Source organism: Saimiri boliviensis, chromosome 2 (genome assembly GCF_048565385.1).
Source record: "Saimiri boliviensis isolate mSaiBol1 chromosome 2, mSaiBol1.pri, whole genome shotgun sequence".
In the NCBI taxonomy this organism is placed as follows: Eukaryota; Metazoa; Chordata; class Mammalia; order Primates; family Cebidae; genus Saimiri; species Saimiri boliviensis.
The window spans coordinates 98,284,310-98,308,518 of record NC_133450.1 but is presented as its reverse complement, the minus strand read 5'-3'; the positions used below and the strand labels follow the sequence as shown (position 1 = coordinate 98,308,518).

The 24,209-nt window shown below is 42.3% G+C and overlaps 1 non-coding gene across 1 annotated transcript; it reads left to right on the top strand.

The window, feature by feature from the left end:
• Positions 1 to 11,210: 11,210 nt before the first annotated feature.
• LOC120364176 (small nucleolar RNA U83B) lies at positions 11,211 to 11,309 on the top strand. The gene has a single exon (XR_005579518.1). It is a non-coding gene; the product is annotated as a small nucleolar RNA U83B (small nucleolar RNA).
• Positions 11,310 to 24,209: the final 12,900 nt, after the last annotated feature.

Sequence of the window (24,209 nt, the reverse complement as noted above, 5' to 3'; positions counted from 1 at the left end):
CAGCTACTTGGAAGGCTGAGGCAAGAGAATTTCTTGAACCCAGGAGGTGGGGATTGCAGTGAGCTGAGATCATGCCACTGCACTACAGCCTGGGCAACAGTGCAAGACTCCATCTCAAAAAAATTTTTAAAAACTAAGAATATTCCAGGGAAGAGAAACGTACTGTTTCCTTCCTTCCTTCCCTCCCTCCCTCCCTCCCTCTGTTTTTCCTTCCTTCCTTCCTTCCTTCCTTCCTTCCTTCCTTCCTTCCTTCCCTCCCTCCCTCCCTCCTTCCTTCCTTCCTTCCTTCCTTCCGTCTCACTCTGTTGCCCAGGCTGAAGTGCAGTGGCGCAATCTTGGCTCACTGCAACCTCCACCTTCTGGGTTCAAGTGGTTCTCTTGACTCATCCTCCCAAGTAGCTGGGATTACAGGTGTGCACCACTACACCTGGCTATTTTTAGTAGAGACAACGTTTCACCATGTTGGTCAGGCTGGTCTTGAACTCCCGATCTCAATTGATACTGCCTCAGCTTCCCAAAGTGCTGGGATTACAGGTAAGCCACCATGCCTGGCCTACTCTTTGTTTCTTCTTGAAGTAATTTTGAAATGATCAGTTTAAAGTCAGGACAACAAACGAAAGAGAGAGTGAGAGAGAGGCTTTGTAAATTTCAGAGAGAGAGAGAGAGAGAGAGAGAGAGAGAGAGAGTGTGTGTGTGTCAAGCTTTGTAAACTTCCTGGGACCTGAAAAGTTACTATTTTTTTTCTTAGTCAAAAAAAAAAAAAAAAAAAGGCTCTAACCAAACATGGTCTACCCTCTCCCAAGTCACAGTTGGGTATAAACTATTTTTCATTCACAGAATAGTCGTAGTCAAACAGCCTGTCACTCATGTAGCAATTCCTGGCTCCTTCTAAACTTCTTTCATTGATATCTTTCTTATTTATGTGACCATTTGAGCTCAGCAGGAGAGTTTTCAGGCAAGTCGCAGAGCTGTGGCAAGGACAGCCAAATTGTTAAAGTAGATGATCAGTTATAGTCTGGTCCAGGAACTCACTGGGTGAAAGAAAGGGACATCAGTGATCTCCCCAAGGCTCTGAGGAAGATGAATGAGGAAAAGAAAAAGGGAGAAATTTGGGTTCCAGATATGCAACTCAAGGGCTAAGAGTTCCAGCAGCAACATGTTGGTGGTTAAGAATCCAGGAAGAAAAAAGAAAAGTATAGAAAAGAGAAGGGAAGGTGACAGAATGCAAACTGATTTACCCTTTTGCTCCTGAGGGATACCTATTAGAAATTTGGATTCTTTCTTCATTTTCCTTATGAAGAAAATGAAAGAAGAGGAAACCAGGATTCCACATAATTTATTTTTTCTAAGTAAGCATTGAGTGTCTACCTTATGCCTAATACTGTTCTGAAAGTCATAAGGTGTTCAGAATAAACATCAGGTTGGGCTTGGTGGCTCATACTTGTAATCCCAACACTTCTGGAGGCTGAGGTGGGTGGATGGCTTGAGCTCAGGAGTTCAAGACCAGCCTGGGAAACACAGTGAGACCCCCTACTCTACTCCCCTTTTGTTATTAGCCAGGCTGGGTAGCACGTGCCTCTGGTCCCAGCTTCTCAGGAGGCTGACATAGAAGGATCACTTGAGCCCACAGGAGGTCAAGGCTGCAGTGAACGACAATTATGCCACTGTACTTTAGCCTGGTGACAGAGTGAGACCCTGTTTCAAACAAAACAAAATGAAGCGAAAATCAACCCCGGTTCTTGCCCTTGAGGAATGTATAATTTTCCCTTGGAAAGGCAAAGATATGCACTCATGAGAAAGTAAAGGAATGATGTTAGGTGGCATTGGAATCTAATGACATTCTCCAGTTGGGGGACATACACACGCTATAGCACGGCAGAGAAGAGAGCAATGATTTCCCTAAAACTTGGCTTCTATTCGATCATTCTGACCATTGCTTTTCACATCAGGTCCTAGATCGTTTTCCTGACATCCAAGATCCTTCCTGATCAATGCAAATGTATGTATCAGTGTCTGCAGGGAACCTACCCTCCCTCTGCTCTGCTCATGTGAACCTTCATATCTTCCCTCTGCTGCTCTTTCTGCCCAGATCATCAGTCCTCATGTGTATTGGTGCCTTGTCTCTGTCCACTGTTCATTATTTAGCCCAACAATTGAAGCATAGTAGGAAGTGGTTTATTGCATGTGTGTCTTTTGGATCCTATGGACTGAGTGCTTAGGCACTTTCCATATACTTGGCATTCATGTGGAGAAGAGATGTTGCATATGTATACATGGGATGGGTGGATTGGGGATTGAGCTTTACTTTTGAAACTGTCCCTTTTCATGTGGCTGCATGTTAGCAATGTTCTACTGTTCTCAAGACTGTAGGTGCCAGAAGACTGCCACTGTTGCTTCATTTGAAGGAGGAGGGAAATGAAATTTTAGTTTAAGAAACATTGGTGTTCCCTTCCACATGCACTTTTTTTTTTTTTTTTTTTTTTTTTTTTTTTTTTTTTTTTTTTTTTTTTTAGATGGAGTGTCACTCTGTTGCCCAGGCTGGAGGACAGTGGTGGCATAATCTCAGCTCCTCCACTGAAACCTCTGCCTCTCATGTTCAAGCAATTCTCCTGCCTCAGCCTACTGAGTAGCTGGGATGACAAGCATGTGCCACCATGCCCAGCCAATTTTTGTATTTCACCAGACGGGGTTTCACCATGTTGGCTGGACTGGCCTCAAACTCCTAACCTCAGGTGATCTGCCTGCCTCCACCTCCCAAAGTGCTGGGATTATAGGAGTGAGCCACCATGCCTGGCCCCCTCCCTCATACACTCTTAAACACTTAACCGATATGACATGAAATCTTCACTTTTTTGGTAAAAGAGTTTTGAATGGAAAATGAAACAATGAAACATTTTTCCCCCAAGCATGACACTTTGAATTCTCTAGAATTTGATGTGCACACAAAAGAAATAGCAACCCAGAAACATACATTTTAAAACATTTCTGTCCAGTAGAAATATGAGCACACATGTAGTTCCAAATTTTCTAGTAGCCACATTTAAAAGAGTAAAAATACGCTGGGCGCGGTGGCTCAAGCCTGTAATCCCAGCACTTTGGGAGGCGGAGGCGGGTGGATCACGAGGTTAAGAGATCGAGACCATCCTGGACAACATGGTGAAACCCCGTCTCTACTAAAAATACAAAAAATTAGCTGGCCATGGTGGCGCGTGCCTGTAATCCCAGCTACTCAGGAGGCTGAGGCAGGAGAATTGCCTGAGCCCAGGAGGCGGAGGTTGCGGTGAGCCGAGATCGCGCCATTGCACTCCAGCCTGGGTAACAAGAGCGAAACTCCGTCTCAAAAAAAAAAAAAAAAAAAAAAAAAAAAGAGTAAAAATACGTAAAATTAATTTTTAGATTTTATTTAACCCAATATACCCCCAAATATGATCATTTCAACATGTGATCAACATAAAAAGTAGTAATGAGATATTTTGCATTTGTTTTTGTTCTAAGCCTTTGCAACCTGCTGTGTGCTTGGCACATGCAGCACGTCTCAGTTCAGATCAGCCACACGGGGCTACTGGCTACCACAAATGCAGTGTCAGACCAGGAAGAGGATTCGGAATCTGTCCAGCCCAATTCCATTACTGTTAAAAGAAAGCTGTGAAGCTTGGGTGCTTTGCTCGGGATCACACAGTGGATGAATGACATCTCTCGGCCTGACCCTCCACCTCAGCACTTGCCTCCTGAGAGGGCTTATGGCTGACCCAGACGGCTGCCATGGAATGAAGCCCAGTGTTTACAAACATTTTTAAACAATCACCATCCTCTAAGTCCACTGGCCCTTCAAAAGTATGGTTAAACATAAAATTTCTGAAGAAAATAGCCCAATTTTCTTTTCTTTCTTTCTTTTTTTTTTTTTTTTTTTCTTTTGAGATGGAGTCTCATTCTGTTGCCCAAGCTGGAGTGCAGTGGTGTGATCTCAGCTCACGGCAACATCTGCCTGCTAGGTTCAATTGATTCTCCTGCCTCAGCCTCCGGAACAGCTGGGACTACAGGTTCTGGCCAGCACACCCAGCTAATTTTTGTATTTTTAGTAGAGACAGGGTTTCACCATGTTGGCCAGGCTGGTCTTGAACTCCTGACCTCGGGCGATCTACCCACCTTGGCCTCCCAAAGTGCTGGGATTATAGGCATGAGCGACTGTGCTGGGCCCCAATATATACTATTTTAACACTTAGAAATGACAACCTGGTAGGCCATTTGTTAAAGCGCACCCCACCTGTTTTTGACTTAGTTGTATTGGCATCTGCAGAGTACCCAGCAGAGAGAGGGTTGTAGGACAAAAAGGTAGTAGCTGCTGGGCCTTGCCTGTCCTCCAGGGATGCATGGAAGGGGTGCCTCTCCATCTTTCATCCCCCATCCCACCCACATCAGTTCCTGCCAGCATCCCAAGGACCCATGCTGTCTGCCATGATTAATCTCAAAGGCCTTAAAATAACAGAGTGACCTTTTATTCCCCACTCTACACACTTTGTAGTGCTTTATATTCTGAATCAAGCCAAAGCCAAAATCCAAGGAAAGTGACCGTTTCAAAAACAGAAAACGAACCCACTAGGAAGAGAGCGTTGCTTTCAATAATGAGGACATTTGAGAGTAAACAGAATAATGAGGGCATCTTTGCATCTGGACCAGTGAGAAAGCAATCAGATAGGGCATTACAAAAAGCAGCATAAAGATCTTTGATTTGCATTTTGTTGTCAACTATGAGAAAATGGGTATAATTCTCTAAAGACGTAGTTTGGACCTTTTTGTACTAAAATACTGAGGTCACAGTGATGATAAATCTTACGGCAGTGGGCTCTGTGAGTCATATTTCACTCTACATTAAATACCTTAGAGGCTGAAGTGCTGGGGCTATGCTCATACCCAAAAGCCACACTCAGAATTTAATCAAAATGTATTTTGTCACTTGATTTTTGATGTTCCCTTCTCACACATCGTGTAGCCTATCTCTGGGTCCCTCAATGTGTGAACAAATAAGATAGAAGGAAACAAGGTCAGCAGAGAGAAAAGTAGTTTATTTATGTGTTTTGTGTATGTGTATTATGTTTATTTATGTGTATCTGGTCACAGATCAAGATCAAGAACGCGCTAAACTGTGTGTGTGTGTGTGTGTGTGTGTGTGTGTGTGTGTGTGTGTGTATGTAACAGAGGTAGGCAAGTGTGCTGGAAAGCTTCTGTTTGTCCCCTCAGATCCTCTCCTTTCCCTTCTCCACCTGCTGTATGCCCTAAGATGCTAACCTAGAGGTACTACATTAACAGACTCCCTCAAGCCCTCGTTCCCATTATGTTCAGCTGATGGGGAAGCGCTGACAAAAGATTGGAGGGAAGATGGAGCATGAGGTTGGGGTGTTTATTCACCCTGCTTACTCCCTGTAGGATCTCTACAGGCTGGCTGCAACCCATAAGGTCACAGCTACTGTCTCACAGCCTCTCCACATACACACATTCCTGTCACTGGCTTGCAAAGCCACCCTCTCCATTTGCCAGTGAGGCTTAGAGTTGGCAGTGGCATCTTCTGAGCCTACCTTCCAGGTGGGCACTTACCCTTGTTTCTCTGAACCCAGTCCACACCTTTGTAAGTAGTCCCTTTATTATTAACCTTTCTTCAAATATCTACTTTGGGTTTAGCCACTATTTCCTTCTGAGACTTTGATTGATCAAGTAGGTATGCATATGTTCCTTGCTGTAGAAAGAATTTCTGTTTTATTAGCAAGATAGTCCTTGAACTTTTCCATTGCCCAGAATCATCATAGGTCGGTTTCCCAGAAGCAGGTCCTAGGATGAGGATTTGCACGTGAGTTATATGAAAGATGTGTTACAGGAGAGACCCACAAGGGAGTGTGTGGGCAGGCAAGAACAACACAGGAAAAGAAGGAGGGAAAAAGCCAAGTGCAGGTGTTATTCGGGCAGAGTCCCAGTCTCAGCCTATTGCTGACCGGAGCTCTGGAGCATATATTACACCTCAGAGTTTTCCCAGACTTGAGTCGGGGGAGCTGGGCTTTCAGTCTCCTGTACCAGCAAGTCCTTGGCTGTGGGCACCTCAGAGTCACAGTAAGTGCAAACAGGTGAAACTCCAGTAGTTCAAGGGCAGCCCTCTGAAGACAGTTGCGAAAGCTAATAGTTAGAAAGCAAACACACTGAAGCTGGGGCATGAGCACACAGAACCAGCAAAAGGTATTCAAGGGCATCTGGGCAGAGCACCATCAGTTTATACTTCACAGATACCTCCTGGAATTTGAAAGTATTTAGGGAGGGGAGATACACTGAGTATCAGTTGACTATCGATTAATTACCAATTAACAACGGAATTATTGGTAGACAGGAAAGAGTTATCTCCGATGCTAAAAGAAAACACCCTTTGAAATCAAATGGTATTTGCTTCCAATGGACTCAGTTAATATACTTTTAGTAAAAATCAAATCAGGGTCCATAGGCTTCTTAAAAGGCAAAGGCATCTTGTTTGGAATCTTAGCTACCAGATGCAAGTATGTTCCATGGTATGTGTGCATGCGGTTGGTGGCGGTGGGTGCGGGGGGGGGTATCAACACTTGCCATTTTCCTCTGAAGCTTCTAACACTTGGAAATTTGTCATAGAAGCTTTTCTCATCTTCAGTTCAAACACTTTTCAGCAGGAATTTAGCTGAAGTTAAAATCACCATCTGGTGTCTCATATTGAACCAGGTTCTTTGTGTGCCAAGAGCTTCTTCTTTTGGCAATGACATTGACTGTGATCTTTCAAAAATGTTTCTTGGGTTGGCATTCTTGACTGAACAGAACAGGCAGCCTGTCTTGGAATTTAGGAAGAGATGTGCTGAGCAAGTTTTTGCCCCAGGAATAAAAGTGCGAGGTGAAAAGTTGAAGATTTGAGGTTTTGAAACTCCAGAATTCACTTATTATTCTTGTTGACCTAAAACCAGCTAAGGAAAACAAATTTCTGCAGAATGATTAGTAGAAGCAAAATGTTGCAGGAGGAATATTCCATTTGAATCAATAAATACTATTTAATCACTTTCCAGGTGCAAAGTGATATCCAACCTGCTGTAGGGACACCAGGATGGCTAAGATGCAGTCTTTGCTCCTAAGTGCTTCAGCATCCACTGGCTGGAGGCAGGGGATAACTGTGGCCGATTAGGTGGATACAAGGCAAACTATTCTAAGAAGCATAACTGACATTGTCAGCCTCCTCCCAGGTATTCTGGGATTTTTTCCTACCATTTCTGTGTGTTCCTCCATCTGCTCTGACATGCTTTCATTGCCATTGGCCTGCACCTGTGACTCTTTTGGTGGCTGTCATTGGGCTGCGGTGTACAAATGCATGCAGAGAGCAGGAAGTGCTTGGGAACTGACTCCCTAGCCACTGGTTGCTCAGTGTGAGAGAAAGCAAGCCCAGCTCCGTCGGCTTAGAGAAGGACATCAATTAATGGCCAGAGTTTCCCTATGGAATTGAGCTGGGCTACTTGACTTGGGACTTTCACCAAATTTCTCACCGTTGCTTGGTCCCTTTCTCTTCCCTGTCTTACTTCCCTCATTCACTTGCCAGACTCTTTGGGGAGCATTTCCTTAACAAAACCCTTCCCTACAAATCCTCCACTCATGAACTGCTTCTGGGAACCCAATAAGGGGCATAATAAGAATCTGAACAAAATGCTATGGGAGCACAGAAAAGAGGGATTAATTCTGCCTGAAGAACAAGGAAGTTTCCATAAAAGGACAGAGCATTTGAGCAAGGCATTGAAAGGTAATTTGGAATTTGCCAGACAGATAGAATTAAGAAATGTCATGATAGATCTGGGGAAAACACACTTACGAAGGAATAATCAAGGTAACGATGGGGAGTGACAGGAGATGAGGTTGCTAGAGTTGGTTGGGATAAACTGAAGAAGAGTCTCCAATGCCATTAAAGAGTTTGACTTTTAAAGACTAAAACAATTGGTGATAGTGAGCCAATGCAGGTTTTTGACAGGGGAGAAATATGGTAAATCTCTTTTGGGAAAACAATTGAACAATAATATAAAACATGGATTGGAGAATAAGAGACAAATAGTGGAAGCCAGTTTGAGGGTCATTGCAATATTCTAAGAGAGGATGATGAAGGCCTGACTTAGAGTCCTTGACATGAGGATGAAAAGAAAATGACAGATCTAGAGACTGAACAATTGGACTTGGTGGCTAACTGGATATATATGGTAATAGTGTGAGAGGTCAAAAGTGGCTGAGGTGTTGGGCTGGATCACAGTGGATAATGGTGCCATTGACCAAGAAAGAGAAGCCAGGGAGGAGAAAATCAGGGTGAAAACAGTCAATGAGTTCATTTCTGGAAAAAGAAAAAAAAAATCCCAATAACTTAAATACATTTGAATGGAATCCAAGTAACCTGAGAATGAAGAACAAACAAACAAACTCAGAATATTTGGATACTCATGAAGTTCTTGTTCAATTTTAGAACAAAAGCCTGGGTGTTGTGGCTTATGCATATAATCCTAGCACTGCGGGAGGCCGAGGCAGGAGGATTGCTTTATCCAGGAGTTTGAGACCATCTTGAGCAACAAAGTAAGACTTCATTCCTACAGAAAAAAAATTAATAATAATAATAATAATGGTTAGCCTGGTGTGGTGGTGCACACCTGTGGTCCCAGCTACCTGGGAGGCTGAGGTGGAAGAATTTTGTGAGCCCAGGAGGCTGAGGGCGCAGTGAACAGAATTGTGCCACTGCACTCCAGCCTGGGTGACAGAGTGAGATGCTGTCTCTTGAAAAAAATAAAAATAAAAATAAAAAACCTAGAACAAAAAGATACTTTAAAAAATTAGCTTTCTAGACAGGAATCAAAATAACAAAATTAACAACAGAAACCTGGACATCCATTTAGGAATACCTAAAATTCTGAATGTAATGCTTCAGTTTCATCATGATTGTATTCTGCTTATTGAAACTAGCGTGAGGAGTCTGTATGGTCTAAAGATTGAATCTGAAATGTTAAGTCTGTATGGCCGTTTGAAGCAATCTCTGAAAGCAGAGTTCTATGACAATAGTGCTAAAAGCAAGAAGAAAAAAATCGTGCTTTTAGTGTTCACAGACTATAATCTGTGTAACATAACCAGCTTTTTTAAGAGAAGCTTTGGAATAATAGTTCCATCAACAGACAGTGGTCATTTCCTAACCTTTAATTATTGCTGTTTGCTTGCTTATGGCTGTGGCCCTGCATTGATTTTTTTTTTTTTTCTTTTTGAGACAGAGTTGTTTTTTTTTTTTTTGTTGTTGTTGTTGTTTTGTTTTTGTTTTTTGGTTTTTGGTTTTTTTTTGAAACAGTCTGTCACCCAGGCTGGGGTACAGTGGCCCAATCTCGGCTCACTGCATCCTCTGCCTCCCAGGTTCAAGTGACTCTCCTGCCTCAGCCTCCTGAGTAGCTGGGATTACAGGCATGCACCACCATGCCTGGCTAATTTTTGTATTTTTAGTAGAGAAAGGGTCAGCCAGGCTGATGTTGAACTCCTGACCTCAAGTGATCTGGCACCTTGACCTCCCAAAGTCCTGAGATTACAGGCATGAGGCACCACACCCAGCCTGCATCAGTTTTTACAAAAATCAATATGCCCATGTGGGAATTGGCATCCCTGCATTGCCTTGATATTTTAAGGAGCATACTATTAGAAGAAAAAGCACAAGTGCAAATTGTTAAAAAATGTTTCAGTTTAAGGAAAAGTCTATTTTATACAAGACACATTGTTTCAAAAGCCAAATGAATAAGGGCAGCAGAGAGGACTTGTTACTCTGTAACAATGCTGCATTTAAATTCTCTTTGAGAACCCTTTACACTTAGAGCCTCTACTACTTCCTCCTATCCTAGGCAAGAGGTAGATTTAGGAAGTAAAATTATGCATGTAAATAATGGAGGAAGAGAAGGGAGGAAAAACAGAAAGCAAGAGAGAGGTCATTGGCTGTGTTTATTTGTTTGATCTCTTCCTTCCTGCTGCCCTTCTTTCTTTCATCCTTTCCTCGGTCTCTCCTTTCCTCTCCCACTTCTAGGAATTACTGAATACGTACTGTGTGCCAGAGACCAGTAGCTAGGGCTACCACACTAAACAAATGAAACATACATGATCTCTACCCTCATGGAATGTAGGTCTATCATACTTGATTTTATATTCTATGTGTAAATAAAATAGATCACATTTTCTTCACGCTTGTTTTTTCTCCTTCCTATTGTATATTAAAGCATATCGGGTTTACCCATTTGTTGGGCAAATGTGCTAATCATAACCCAATTAGGCTGCCTTCATTTGAAACCCAACTCTCCCATTTAATACTTGCGTACGTTTGGTCAAGGATTTAACTTGTTGACTTTCCAACTCTTCATTTATAAAACATACATAATAATAACACAGCCTCATAGGATGTTGTGAATATTAAAGAGTCAAATCATTTAGAACTTAGAATGGATTCTCTGACACAGTGAGTTAGTTGATTTTAGCCGTTGCTGTTTTATATTACACACAGGAATAAAAAGATAAAACAGATTATATTTTCAAGGAGCTTACAGTCTTGCAGGTGGAGACAGACAGGTACAGATAAAGGCAATAAAGCGTGGTAAGTGTGGTGGGTGAAACGATGAAGAATGGAGACTACAGTGAGGGGGGTGCACAGAGAAGGGAGTGGTGAATTCTTTTGGTCAACTCTTTTGAGACGGATGTAATATCAACCCAAAGTAGTTTCTTATTTCCCTGACGCTTCAGTAAATGATCCTTCCCTATTAAATGCCTGTTTTGACGCTTTATTTGCCCATAGTTGTTCCACTGTAAATTAATTACGTAAGCACAAATGAAGGCTTTTCATTAACGAACATTGTGGTCCCTCTTTATTTACACTGTGAAAAAAAGGACCTTCTCATAATTGGGGAAATAAGGTTACATTTACCTGATTCTTATGTTTAGTGTCATATTTCTTATAGAAAACAGAGTTGCTCGTACAAAGGGAGTATAGGCCTTTTCTTACCCCAGAAGGTAGCCAGGGTAGTCTTATTCCTTTTGCCAATGACTAGCTAAGTCATGGGCATATGATTTCACTGCAGCTGATGAGACCCAAGAGGAAGTAAGCTGGGGCTCTGAGAAGGATTTTCTCAAAAATACAAGAGTAGTTTTGTGGTGAGTCATGTGATGAACTGTGATGAATTTTGGGATGAGGTCCTGAAATGTGTGCTGGGCACAGAGCCTGAATCGGATTGTGGAAACATGAATTTATTTTATTTTTACTTTTTATTTATTCATTTACTCTAGAGACAGGGTCTTATTCTGTTGCCCAGGCTGGAGTGCAGTGGCACTATCACAACTCACTGCAGCCTTGAACTCCGAGGCTCCAGCCATCCTCCCACCTCGGCCTCCCAAAGTGCTGGGATTATGGGCATGAGCCACCTCCCGGCCTAATTTTTCAATTAAAAACAAAACAATATGAGACTGATGGAGGAAACATTACTATTCTTCTCTGAATGTTTCTGGTCTACCCATGATGTCTGGCACTGCTGTAGCCATCTTGTAACCATGAAAGGAGATATGGGCAGCATCTTACGGATGGCAGAGTAGGAAGACAGAAGTAAGTGCATTCCTGAAGGCATCTTTGAGATGCCACATTTACCACCTTGGGCCTTGATCCACCTCCAGACTCTTTGCTGTGTGAGAAAATAACCCCTCAATTATTTAAGCCACTTTGAGATGGGTTTTCTGCTTTCAGTCAAATCTTTCCTACAGCAGCCTATATTATTGTCTTCAAATATTTGGGGCACTTGCCTGCCGGAAGTTTGCACCTACTCTCCCTTTTAAGCCCAGTCCTGGCCCTGTGACTTGTTCTGACCAATAAAACCTGAGCAGTGCGATGGGACATTTCCAGGCAAAAGCTTCAAGAGTCAACATGTGGTTTGGCCTGCATGCTTCCTTTCCCCTGCCCCTGTGATCAAGGAAGCATGTTGAGGTGGATCCTCCATCAGCCTCGTTTCTCAATGACTATGCTAAGCAGGACCTTCTTGTTCCTCCCACAATGAACATGTGGAGTGGACAGAAAATAAACTTGATCATTGTTGCTGCTGAAATGTGTTGCTCTTGTTATCACACACAAATGCAGTCCATATTGACTAGCGGATATCCTAAAAGCTGTAGTACTAAAAACAGTTAAGTAAAGACTAGAGCTTGAGGTGCAGGACCTTAACCCTGAGTTGCCAGGGAACTGATAGGGAGCAGTGTATGTCAACAACTAAACAGATATTGGAAAGGACAGACTCATCTCTACCCACCCCATACACTTCCTGGTTAGTGAAATGAGCCTCGGAACAGTAAGTAATTTAATCCAAATAATGCTTTGAAAATGTCTTCACACTTCAATGCATTATTCAGAGTAAATTAATCACAGCTTATTAAATGTCTCTTTAGTATCTCTGACAATCACCTCATCACTTTGCCCCACCAACTTTTTTTTTTTTTTTTTTTTTTTTTTGTAATGAGCTTGCTATGTGTTACCTTAACAACCCACTCAACAGACATCTACCCAGGGGCTTTTGGTAATGGCTTAGTAATCACATAGCTGAAATTCTGTTACACAAATATAAAACGAGGGTGATGTGTTGGTGGTTGGGTCAGGAGAATAATGATGACGAGATCTGGTGGCTAATACTTATATAGCCCTTGTTCTATAGCAGGTTTTATTCTAAACACCTTGCATGTAGTAATTCACTTAATCCTTACATATAATGAGGCTAGCATTACAATGATCAGATTCAAAACATATTTTAGAGATACAATCAATAGGATTTGCTGGTAGATCATTTCATTTTTCCTAAATATTATCTCTTTTGAGCTACATTTCCAAAGCTTTTCTGAAACAATTTTAGACTCAAGCCATAGGCTGATGTTACTAATAGTTCTGTTCTCTGAGAGTGGCAAAGAGTTAAGTAAATGAATCCTGTAAAAGTCTTTATAAGCAGCTGGGCCCATATAACCATCGACTGAATGTTACTGGGCTGCTGGAGGCTTATGGAGTAGACCCTCTGAGGTGCAGAAGTCTTGGGCATGCAAAGAATCATGCACAAGTATGAAATAAATTTCTCTAGGAGTCTGTAGTTCTCTCTTTTATGGATGAGGAAACAGAGGCACAGAGATATTAAATACTTTGCCCCAGGTAATGCAACTAAAATGTAGTGACACTTGGATTCCATTCCAGGCAATTTGGCTTCAGAGTTGTGTTCTAACTCTGATGATTAACTAGGAGTGGGAGAGGGTTGTTCTTGGGGCAGCAGTTCTTGGAGAAAATCCTAGCTGAGTGTTGTCTCACAATTTGCAAAACATTTCTATGAACTGTTTTCTTCAGCCATAGGCTGATGCTACTAACAGTTCGGTTCTCTGAGAGTGGCAAAGAGTTGAGTAAATGAATCATGCAAAAGTTGAGCTGGGCCCTGATAACCATCAACTGACTGTTACTGGGGCTGCTGGAGGCTTAAGGAGTAGCCTCTCCAAGGTGCAGAAGTCTCGAGCATGCAAAGAGTCATGTACAAGTATGAAATGAATTTCTCTAGGTGTCTGTAGGAGGCTATGAATTGTAAGGCCTGGGAACAGTTAGCTAAGAGTTACTTCTGGGCTCCGCAGACACAGCAGTGACTGAGATGCATTTGGTGTCCTGGAATAAATGGCAGGGTAAGCCATTAGGACCAAATGTAATTTAAGAAGGGTGGGCTGGGCACGGTGGCTCATGCCTGTAATCCCAGCACTTTGAGAGGCTGAGGCGGGAGGATCACGAGGTGAAGAGATGGAGACCATCCTGGCCAACATAGTGAAACCCTGTATCTACTGAAAATACAGAAATTAGTTGGACATGGAGGCACGTGCCTATAGTCCCAGCTACTTGGGAGGCCGAGGCAGGAGAATCGCTTGAACCCAAGAGGTGGAGGTTGCAGGAAGCCAAAATCGCACCACTGTACTCCAGCCTGGCAACAGAGTGAGACTCTGTCTCAAAGAAAGAAAAGTGGGGGGCATTTTTCTGAGGCACAAGATGGGTGTGTGATGTGGTGTACATATGAATAGCGAGGTGAGGGCAAGAAGCTTGTATTTAAAACTGTTTCAGAAAAGCTTTGGAAATGTAGCTCAAGAGAGATAATATTTAGGGAAAAGGAAACGATCTACCAACAAGTCCTATAGGTTGTATCTCTTAAATAGATTTTAATTCTGAACACATCTCACTATCCCCACAGTGAGCTCTGTCAGCACCTTACTTAGGGTCACCATAGTGTCGCCCCTAGACTCCTTCATTAATTTCCTAACAGGTCTTCCTGCTTCCATTCTTGTCCCTTCCACTATAGCAAAAAGCCAAACTGCTTTTTCTCTACTTATACTCAACACAGAACACTTCTGGTCACAAAAATATTTGATTCTTTCCCCCACCAACAACCAATTCTCCAACACCAGCTAGGTGTCCTACCATTCAATTCAACTCTGCTATTAACTGGAGTTAGCGCAGACTCCCACATTAATGGCACAAATCCACAAGTCTGCCCCCCACTTCAGACACCTATTGCAAGTAATAAGTTGCCAGCTTCCCCACAACTTCTGCCCAACTTGGCTGTAAACCAGAGGCTCTCACGATCCCCTTCTTGGGTTCAATAATTTGCAAGAGCAGCTGACAGAACCCAGGAAAACAGCTTACTTACTATTGTCTATTTATTACAAAGGACATTTTAAAGGATAAAATGAGCAGCCAGGTGGAGACTTACAGAGGCAAAGTTCAGAAGCATCCTGAGTGTGGGAGCTTCTGTCCCTGTGGAGCTGAGGTGAGTTACTTTCTCAGTAAGTGGATGGGTTCACCCACCTGGAAACTTGCCCAACCTCCTAGTTCAGGGATTCTTATGGAGACTTCATCACAAAGACATGATGGATGATTAACTCCATCTCCATCCCTTCTCCCTTTCCTATAATCTGAAGGGGAGGGCTGAAAGTTGCAAGCATCTAATCATGGCTTAGTCTTTCTAGTGACCAGCCTCCATGCAGGGGCCCACCAAGAGTCACTTCACTAGAACAAAAGACTGTCCTGTCACCCAGGGAATTCCAAGGGATTAGGAACTCTGTTTCAGGAAATTACAAGGGTTTTAGAAGCTCCATGCCAGGAACTGAAAGCAGAAAATGTGTGTGTGTGTGTGTGTGTGTGTGTGTGTGTGAACTTATATTATTATTTATTCTTTTTTGTAGAGCCGAGGTATTGCGCCATTGCTCAGGCTGGACTTCCGGGCTCAAATGATCCTCTCTCTCAGCCTCATGAACAGCTGGCACTACACGCATGTGCCACCATGCCTGGATCAAATATACATTTTTATTATGTACACTGCCTCTTCCATTTGCCTCGTGGTAGACAGAGTGATCTTTCAAAAATACAGTCAGTTCCTGAAGTTTCTTCTCCTTAGAATAAACCCCCAATTCTTTGCTACATAATGTGGCCCTGCCTAACTCCTGGATCTCATTTCTCACTAGCCCCACTCCTGCCTTTTCCCTGCACTGTAGTCCCAAGCGCCTTCCTGCCTCGGGGTCTCTGCATTTGCTGGTCCTTTGCCTGGAATACTCCTCCTGTGCACCCCCTACTACCACCCTTGGCTGTTTGCAAGGCTAGTTCCTTCCCCTCCTCTGATCTTGATCCAGATATCACCTTTCCAGTTTCCTGACCACCTTGTCCCCTTTCTCCCCACAACTCTCTCTCGGCCACCATCCATCCCATTGCCAGATTTTGTTTTCTTCACAGCACTCATCACTATCCAAATTGTCTTGTTTGTTCATTTGCTTGTTTAAGAGTTTGGTTCAGTTTTCCCTATTAGACTAAATGGCTTTTGTTTGCCTGATTCATGGCTGCACCCAGCACCTAGATCAGTTCCCAAATGCATACAGGCTCCATAAATTAAGAAATAAGTAATTTGGTGGGGTGCTACGGGAGGGATAGCATTAGGAGAAATACCTAATGCAGATGACAGGGTGATGGATGCAGCAAACCACCATGGCATGTGAATGCCTATGTAACAAACCTGCATGTTCTGCACGTGTAGCCTAGAACTTAAAGTGAAAAAAAAATTTTTTTAAGGAAGTAAGTAATTTAGGCTGGTGGTGGTTCATGCCTGTATTTCCAGCACTTTGGGAGGCCGAGGTGGGTGGATCACCTGAGGTCAGGAGTTCAAGACCAACCTGGCCAAGATGGTGAAATGCTGCTTCTACTAAAAAAAATATAAAAATTAACCAGGTGTGGTGGCATATGCTTGTAATCCCAGCTACTCGGGAGGCTACAGCACGAGAATCACTTGAAGCCAGGAGGTGGAGGCTGCAGTGAGCTGCAATCGCACCACTGTACTCTAGCCTGGATGACAGAGCAAGACTCTGGAAAAAAAAACAAAAAGGCTGGGCTCAGTAGCTGACATCCACTTTGGGAGGCTGAGGTGGGCGGATCACGAGGTCAGGAGATCAAGACCCTCCTTCCTGGGTAACACGGTGAAACCCTGTCTCTACTAAAGATACAAAAAATTAGCTGTGTGTGGTGGCATGTGCCTGTAGTCCCACCTACTCAGGAGGCTGAGGCAGGGAAATCACTTGAACCCGCAAGGCGGAGGTTGCTGTGAGCCATGACTGCACTCCAGCCAGGGCAACAGAGTGAGACTCTGTCTCAAAAAAAAAAAAAAAGTAATTTACATTTAATTTCCATCAGTAATATATTTCAACAGGTTACTTATATATCCCAGCAGAAAAGCGATAAAGGAGAAAAAATAATTTTATTTACATGTAATTGAATATTGATGCATTCTTTGGATGGTGCCAACAGAATCGTGATATTTGAACATAATTTTGTGAGGTTAATCTACCCTTGGAAAACCTGAAATTACATATGGTTCAGAATAAATTAGTTTTTCATAGAAAATTTAAAACTCAGGAGCCATTATTGATAGGTTTCTATGTTAAAATATTATGAAAATATAAAATTTAAATATGAAAATGTAAAATATAAGCTACAATATTTCTATAATAAAAAACTCATAGTAAGGGTAGAGAATACAATGTCAAAATCTAGCAATATACGTATATAGAATTATATATATATATACACATATTTAGTATATATGCCATGGCATATATACATACATGGTATATATTATATATATACCATGGTATATAAACATCTTGATGTATACCATGTATTATAAATGTATATATACTTGGTATATATATTATATATACCAAGTATGTATATATTTTATATATACCAAGTATATATATAAAATACATATACATAAATATTATAAATATATATACTTATGAATATTATATATATCAAGTATATATATTATATATATATACTTGGTATATATATATACCAAGCATATATATTATAAATATATAATTGTATACGTACATACTTACGGATTTTTTTTAAACATTTAAAGGTTTGAAGTGTTTATTTGGAGTCCAACAATATGTTAACATTATATGCAAACATTAGTTGCTTTTGCTGATTTGTCTTATTTCTGTATTTAATTCAGCACTTTTATATTTTAGAATTCTTAATAGAGGGTTTTCTGGGATATACTCATTTTCTAGTTCACATATGACTAAATATGGTTATATTTGCTGATTGTGCAAAGAAGTAAATATTAATTCTGACTGGTTTTGAAATAAGAACCCTTGGGGCACCTCTTCTTTTTCCTTCCATTTTTAGATACCTCTGTTGGAGGCTTTAACACTTGGTGGAAGTGTTTTTAAAGGAGCTTATGAAGATTTGGAAAAGATTTTATTTTTAATATCCCAGATTGCATCCTCTGCATTGGGTTGGTTTTGTTACATGTGCTCCATCTGTCTTGGAGAGATGGAAAACTCAGTAAAGGAAAAATGGAAAGGGCAAAACTGTTTCCCTTGTTTTATAAAATGTCTGAAAATTATTTTACATGTAAGCTCTAGTGCACGGGTTCCTGTTCCTTCGCTTCTAATGTCCACAACACTACCCAGGTGCCTGTCAATCTGCCAAATGAGGTGCGTTGGCTCCAGGCACTTGTGCCTTTCAAAGCAGGGAAAGGGCACATTGCTTAGTTGTTTCCTGGTTGGAAAGTTCACAGGATGGACAACCTTGTACTCAGCCACTACTTTGAAAGATTTCAGTAAGGGTTCTTATCACTTCAGGTGAATTTAATGAAATGTACATATTGCTTCTTTTATTATGAATTTCCTCAAAGGAGAATCTAATCAATTTACTTGCAGGCTACAGTTGAGCTGGGATTTATGATCTCTTTCTTCAATGTTTCAAGCTAAGTACTGGATTTTTAAAAATCTGAAAAAAAAAAAAAAAAAAAAAAAAAAAAAGAATATCTCCCTATCCCAGCTATACTTCACAGTGAAAAAAATTGAAACTTTTTCCTCAGTAGACATTGCATGTAATTTCAACTTCCTGTTATCTTCTTTTGTCTTTTTGGAGAACAAAAGCTACTAATGTTTTTTGTTCCTCTGAAAATCAGCTAGTTACATCTAATTGGAGCATTTCGTGGATTGGGTGTCTGGGAAATCTAAGTGCTTTTTTCCACCCTAACATTGTTTACCATTATATTTATGTATTTATTGAGTGACTTGTAGCCATGAAACACGAACTTCTGGAGACTAAAGATCATCTATGATGTATGTAGCACTGAATAAGATATGAATTCTTCGGTATTATCTCAAAAGGGACTTTAATCTGGAGCTATGAAAGTGACACTTCTTTGGTATCTGTAGAATTGAAAATGATTCTTTGAACAGAATCAACCTTTAACAGCTTAACTCACAGCCCCTGACTTTACGAACCTACCACATTGAGGTGATTTTACTCTCCTGGTTTGTTAATTTTAGAGGACTGTTATCTTCGATTTTTTTTTTTTTTTTTTTTGCGACTGAGTTTCACTCTGTTGTCCAGACTGGAGTGCAGTGGCACAATCTCAGCTCACTACAACCTCCATCTCCCAAGTTTAAGCAATTCTCCTGCCTCAGTCTCCCAAGTAGCTGGGATTACAGGTACCTACCACCACGCCTAGCTAATTTTTGTATTTTTTAGTAGAGACAGGGTTTCATCATGTTGGCCAGGCTGGTCTTGAACTCCTGACCTCAAGAGATCCACATACTTTGGCCTCCAAAAGTACTGGGATTACAGGCATGAGCATCATGCCTGGCCTAGAATTATTATAAATAGAGTATTTTCAGTCAAAAGTAGATTGTTGGAGGAGGCTGATATTTAAAGATGGCATTACAGTTTGTAGGTTTTACAAATCATGGCTCCAGCTCATAAGTATACACATTAGTGCCTATTCCACATAATATCAAATTTTCTCATGTCCTATGACTCATCTCAGAGCTCTACTCACTTGTCATCAATATCACCTATCCTGTTACAAGACCTGGTCATCACCTATAATTGCTTCTCCTCTGAAATCCTGAACTTTGAAATTCCACTCTGTCTTCAACCCCATACCCTTTCCCTCCCCTAGAGCTTCATCCTACCAAGCTTCAGTCTGGGTTTTGTTTTGTTTTGTTTTGTTTTTGAGACAGAGCCTCTCTCTGTCACCCAGGCTGGAGTACAGTGGTGTAATCTCAGCTCACTGCAACCTCTGCCTACTGGGTTAAAGCGATTCTCATGCCTCAGCCTCCCGAATAGCTAGGGTTACAGGTGCATGCCACCATGCTCAGCTAATTTTTGTATTTTTAGTAGAGACTGGGTTTTTTCCATATTGGTCAGGCTAGTCTCGAACCTCTGACCTTGGCCTCCCAAAGTGCTGGGATTACAGGTGTGAGCCACTGCACGTGGCCAAGCTTCAGTCTTAACAAAGCATCTGACCTTCAACATCCCATTGAATGACCTTCAGAGCTCTTGATTTGAAGGACGCTTCTTTGATTTGCTGGCACAGCCCATCAACAAATCCTCAATCTTGGATCTACCTATCCACCTGTTTTCTTTGGCTCTTTATATAACTGAAAAAAAATTAAATAAACATTCAGTCAGGTGCTAATATAGATTTTTAATTTCAAACCTCAACTGAACGGTCAGGATCAGAAAGGTTTTGATCATTCTTAGTTGGCTTTCTGTACAATTTGCCTGATCTGAAATATGTGGGACTATGAACCACTATCACTTAGGACAGAGGTAAATAGCTTCCTGAAAAGTATTTTCTTGACTGGGTGCCATGGCTCATGCCTGTAATCCCAGCACTTTAGGAGGCTGAGGCTGGTGGATCACAAAGTCAGGAGATCCATATCATCCTGGCTAACATGGTGAAACCCTGTCTCTACTAAAAATGCAAAAATTAGCTGGGTGTGGTGGTGGGCACCTGTGATCCCAGCCATTCAGGAGGCTGAGGCAGGAGAATCACTTGAAACTGGAGGCAGACAATGCAGTGAGCCGAGATTGTGCCACTGCACTCCAGCCTGGTGACAGAGACAGACTCCATCTCAAAAAAAAAAAAAAAAAAAAAAAAAAAAAAAAGTATTTTCTCCCTGGATTTCATGTGAACCAGATTGTTCACATTTTTTGGTATGTGTTTTCCTCCTCTTGCAGTTTTTAGGAAGTAAATAGGTTCCTTTCTGGGAGAAGTTAAGAGTTTAAGAGAATTACAACTGGGCGCGGTGGCTCACACCTCTAATTCCAGCACTTTGTGAGGCTCAGGCGAGCGGATGGATTGAGCTCAGGAGTTTGAGACCAGTGAAATCCTGTCTCTACAGAAAATTAAAATAGCCAAACATGGTGGCCTGCTTTGGTAGTCCTAGCTCTCTGGGAGGCTGAGGTGGGAGGATCACTAGAGCCTGGGGAGATAGAGGCTGCAGTGAGCCCTGATGGTACCACTGGATTTCAGCCTAGGTGGCAGAATGAGACCTTGTCTCAAAAAAGATGAAGAAAAAGGAGGAGAAGGAAGAGGGTAGCAGAGGAGGAAGAGGAGAGGGAGAAGAAGATAGAGGAGGAGGGAGGAGGAGAGAATCACAAAAGATTTACTGCATACCTAAGATATGCCAAGCACTGTTGTAGTGATTGTGCTGGTGATTCAGCAATGAACAAAACACTCAGCGCTGTCCTCATAGTCCGTATTTTAGTAACAAGAGACAGGTAATAGGCAAATCAGTGAGATATGTGCTCTGTTAGAAGGTGATACGTAAGTCTGCGGAGTCCTGGAACGGTGAAGGGGGCTGTGGGGCTGCTGTGGAAAGTATGTGAGGTGCTGGTTTGAACCAGACTGCCTGGGTTCAAATTCCAGGTCCAACACTTACTACATGTGTGACTCTGGGCAGGTTACCTAGCCTCCCCTATCTATGAAATGATGTTATCATAACACCAATATCTTAGGGTTGTTATAAGGATTAAATAACTGAATAGCATACAAAGCATTTCCCCAGGTAGGTGCCATGTAACTGCTACCTTATTTTAAGCAGCGGTTTCACCATGGCTAGCACATCCGTAACTGGTGTCCCAGAGGCAGAGGTGGATTCACTGTGAAGGTGGCACCCCTTGCGTGCCAGGCTCCTCCCAGGTCTCTGAGAGGGGCCCTCACACAGGGCTCATGCGGTGCTTTGGTCAAGTTTGCAAAAGTACGATATTTTAACCACAACTGATTAAGATGCCATCTGTTTCCTTACGTTAGTGGCCTTGAGGTGGCCATGGGCATTTGGGGATCCAGCTAAGAGGAAGTTGAGATGGGGACGCACTTAGTTTGGATTTAGTGGGGAATGTCTATGTGGTTTGTTCACTTCCCTGTTGATTCTGGTTACTGCTGATCATGCTGGTGTCGAAGCAGCCCCCAGGACTCCAGTGTCCACTGTGCTGCAAGGCAGGATATGGTGATGGTAATGTGTCCCACAGAGCCTGGCAGCAGAGGCGTGTGGGTAGAGAGGAAAACCAGGCTCGAAATGTGCAGAGCAAGTAGTCTTTGGAAAATTCCTCTAATTCTCTGGCATATAAAATTGTAAGTGGGCCAGGCATGGTGGCTCAATTCTGTAATCCCAGTGCTTTGGGAGGCCAAGGCAGGTGGATTGCTTGAGGCCAGGAATTGAAGACCAGCCTGAGCAACATAGCAAGACTCTGTCTCTACAAAAACATTAAAAAACTAGCCAGGCACGCACCTACAGCTTTAGCTATTCAGGAGGCTGATGTGGGAGGACAGCTTGCGCCTGAGAGTTTGAGGATACAGTGAGCCATTGTTGTGCCACCGCACTAGAGGCTAGGTGACGTAATGAGATGCTACAGCCAAAATAAATAAATAAATAAATAAATAAAAACAAAAATAAAATAAAATTGTAATAGGAGGATTTGGTTATCAGGGCACAGTGAAAACAGAAGTCTTTCCCTCTCAGGAACATATGAGAGAATGCAGCATTTATGATTATAAATGCATGGTTATGGGAAGCTGGGCATAGTGGCTCACACCTGTAACCCCAGCATTCTGGGAGGCCAAGGCAGGCAGATCACATGGTCAAGAGATCGAGGCCATCCTGGCCAGTATGGTGAAACCCCGTCTCTACTAAAAATTCAAAAATTAGCCAGGCATGGTGGCAGGTGCCTGTAGTCCCAGCTACTTGGGAGGCTGAGGCAGGAGAATCACTTAAACCTGGGAGGTGGTGTTTGCAGTGAGTCGAAATCGTGCCACTGCACTCTAGTCTGGGCCACAGAGTGAGACTCCATTTCATAAATAAATAAATAAATGCATGGTTATGGGCTAAATGTGCTTCTCCTCCACCCCCACTTCACACACTGAAGCCCTAATCCCCAGTGTGATGGTATTTGGAGACAAGCCCTTTGGGAAGTGACTCTATTTAGACGAGTCCATGAGAGTTGGGTCCTCATATGAAACAAAATCAAAGAACCTGGTCTCTCTCCCCTCCATGTAAAGATATAAGGAAGAAGGTACTTGTCTGCAAGCCAGGAAGGGAGCCCTCACCAGAACACCACCCTGATCTTGAACCTTCCGCCTTTAGAACTGTGAGAAATAAACATCTGTTGTTTAAGCCACCCAGTGTATGGTATTTTGCTATAGCAGCTTCAGTTGAGACACACATACAGTTTTTTTTCTTTCTTAATGGGAATCACGTGAGATAGAATTATAGCATTTCTATAAGCAGCAAGAAGGTCTGTGTGTGAAGTTGCAAGCTGGGACTACAGGCATGTGCTACTATGTGTGGCTAAATTAAAAAAAATTTTTTTTGTGTGTGTGTAGAGACAGCATCTGGCTGTGTTGCCCAGGTCGGTCTTGAGCTCTTGGGCTCAAGATCCCACCTTGGCCTCCCAAAGTGCAAGGATTACAGGTGTGAGCTGCCACACCAGCCTAACATCATTTTTAAGTAGTAATGAACATAAATGATATTTGAAAATATCTGCATCAACTGAAATGTGAGGTGAAAATAGGGTGTGAAAAATCTGTGATTTCTATTGAAGTCAAAGTCATACATGGCTGATATTACTATAGTCTCTTTCTTAACATTAGTAATTGAAGATGACGATAAACTTTAGTAGGAGGAAAGTGAAAATAAAGATGCAATGCTTTGGCCGGGCGCGGTGGCTCAAGCCTGTAATCCCAGCACTTTGGGAGGCCAAGGTGGGTGGATCACGAGGTCGGCAGATCGAGACCATCCTGGTCAACATGGTGAAACACCATCTCTACTAAAAATACAAAAAAATTAGCTGGGCATGGTGGCACGTGCCTGTAATCCCAGCTACTCAGGAGGCTGAGGCAGGAGAATTGCCTGAACCCAGGAGGCGGAGGTTGCGGTGAGCCGAGATCGCGCCATTGCACTCCAGCCTGGGTAATGAGAGCGAAACTCCGTCTCAAAAAAAAAAAAAAAAAAAAAAAAAAAAGATGCAATGCTTTTTCTACGTAAGTGTACAGACACCTGAGCTCTGGCCAGGTGAAGAAAACCTGTCTTACTTTTCTTTTTTCTTTCTTTCTTCATTTTATTTTGAGATGAAGTCTCACTGTGTTGCCCAGGCTAGAGTGCAATACAATGGTGCGATCTTGGTTCACTGAAACCTCCGCCTCCTGGATTCAAGTGATTTTCCTGCCTCAGCCTCCTGAGTAGCTGGGATTACAGGTGCATGCCTGGCTAATTTTTGTATTTTTAGTAGAGTCGGGGTTCACCATGTTGGTCAGACTGGTCTCGAACTCGTGACC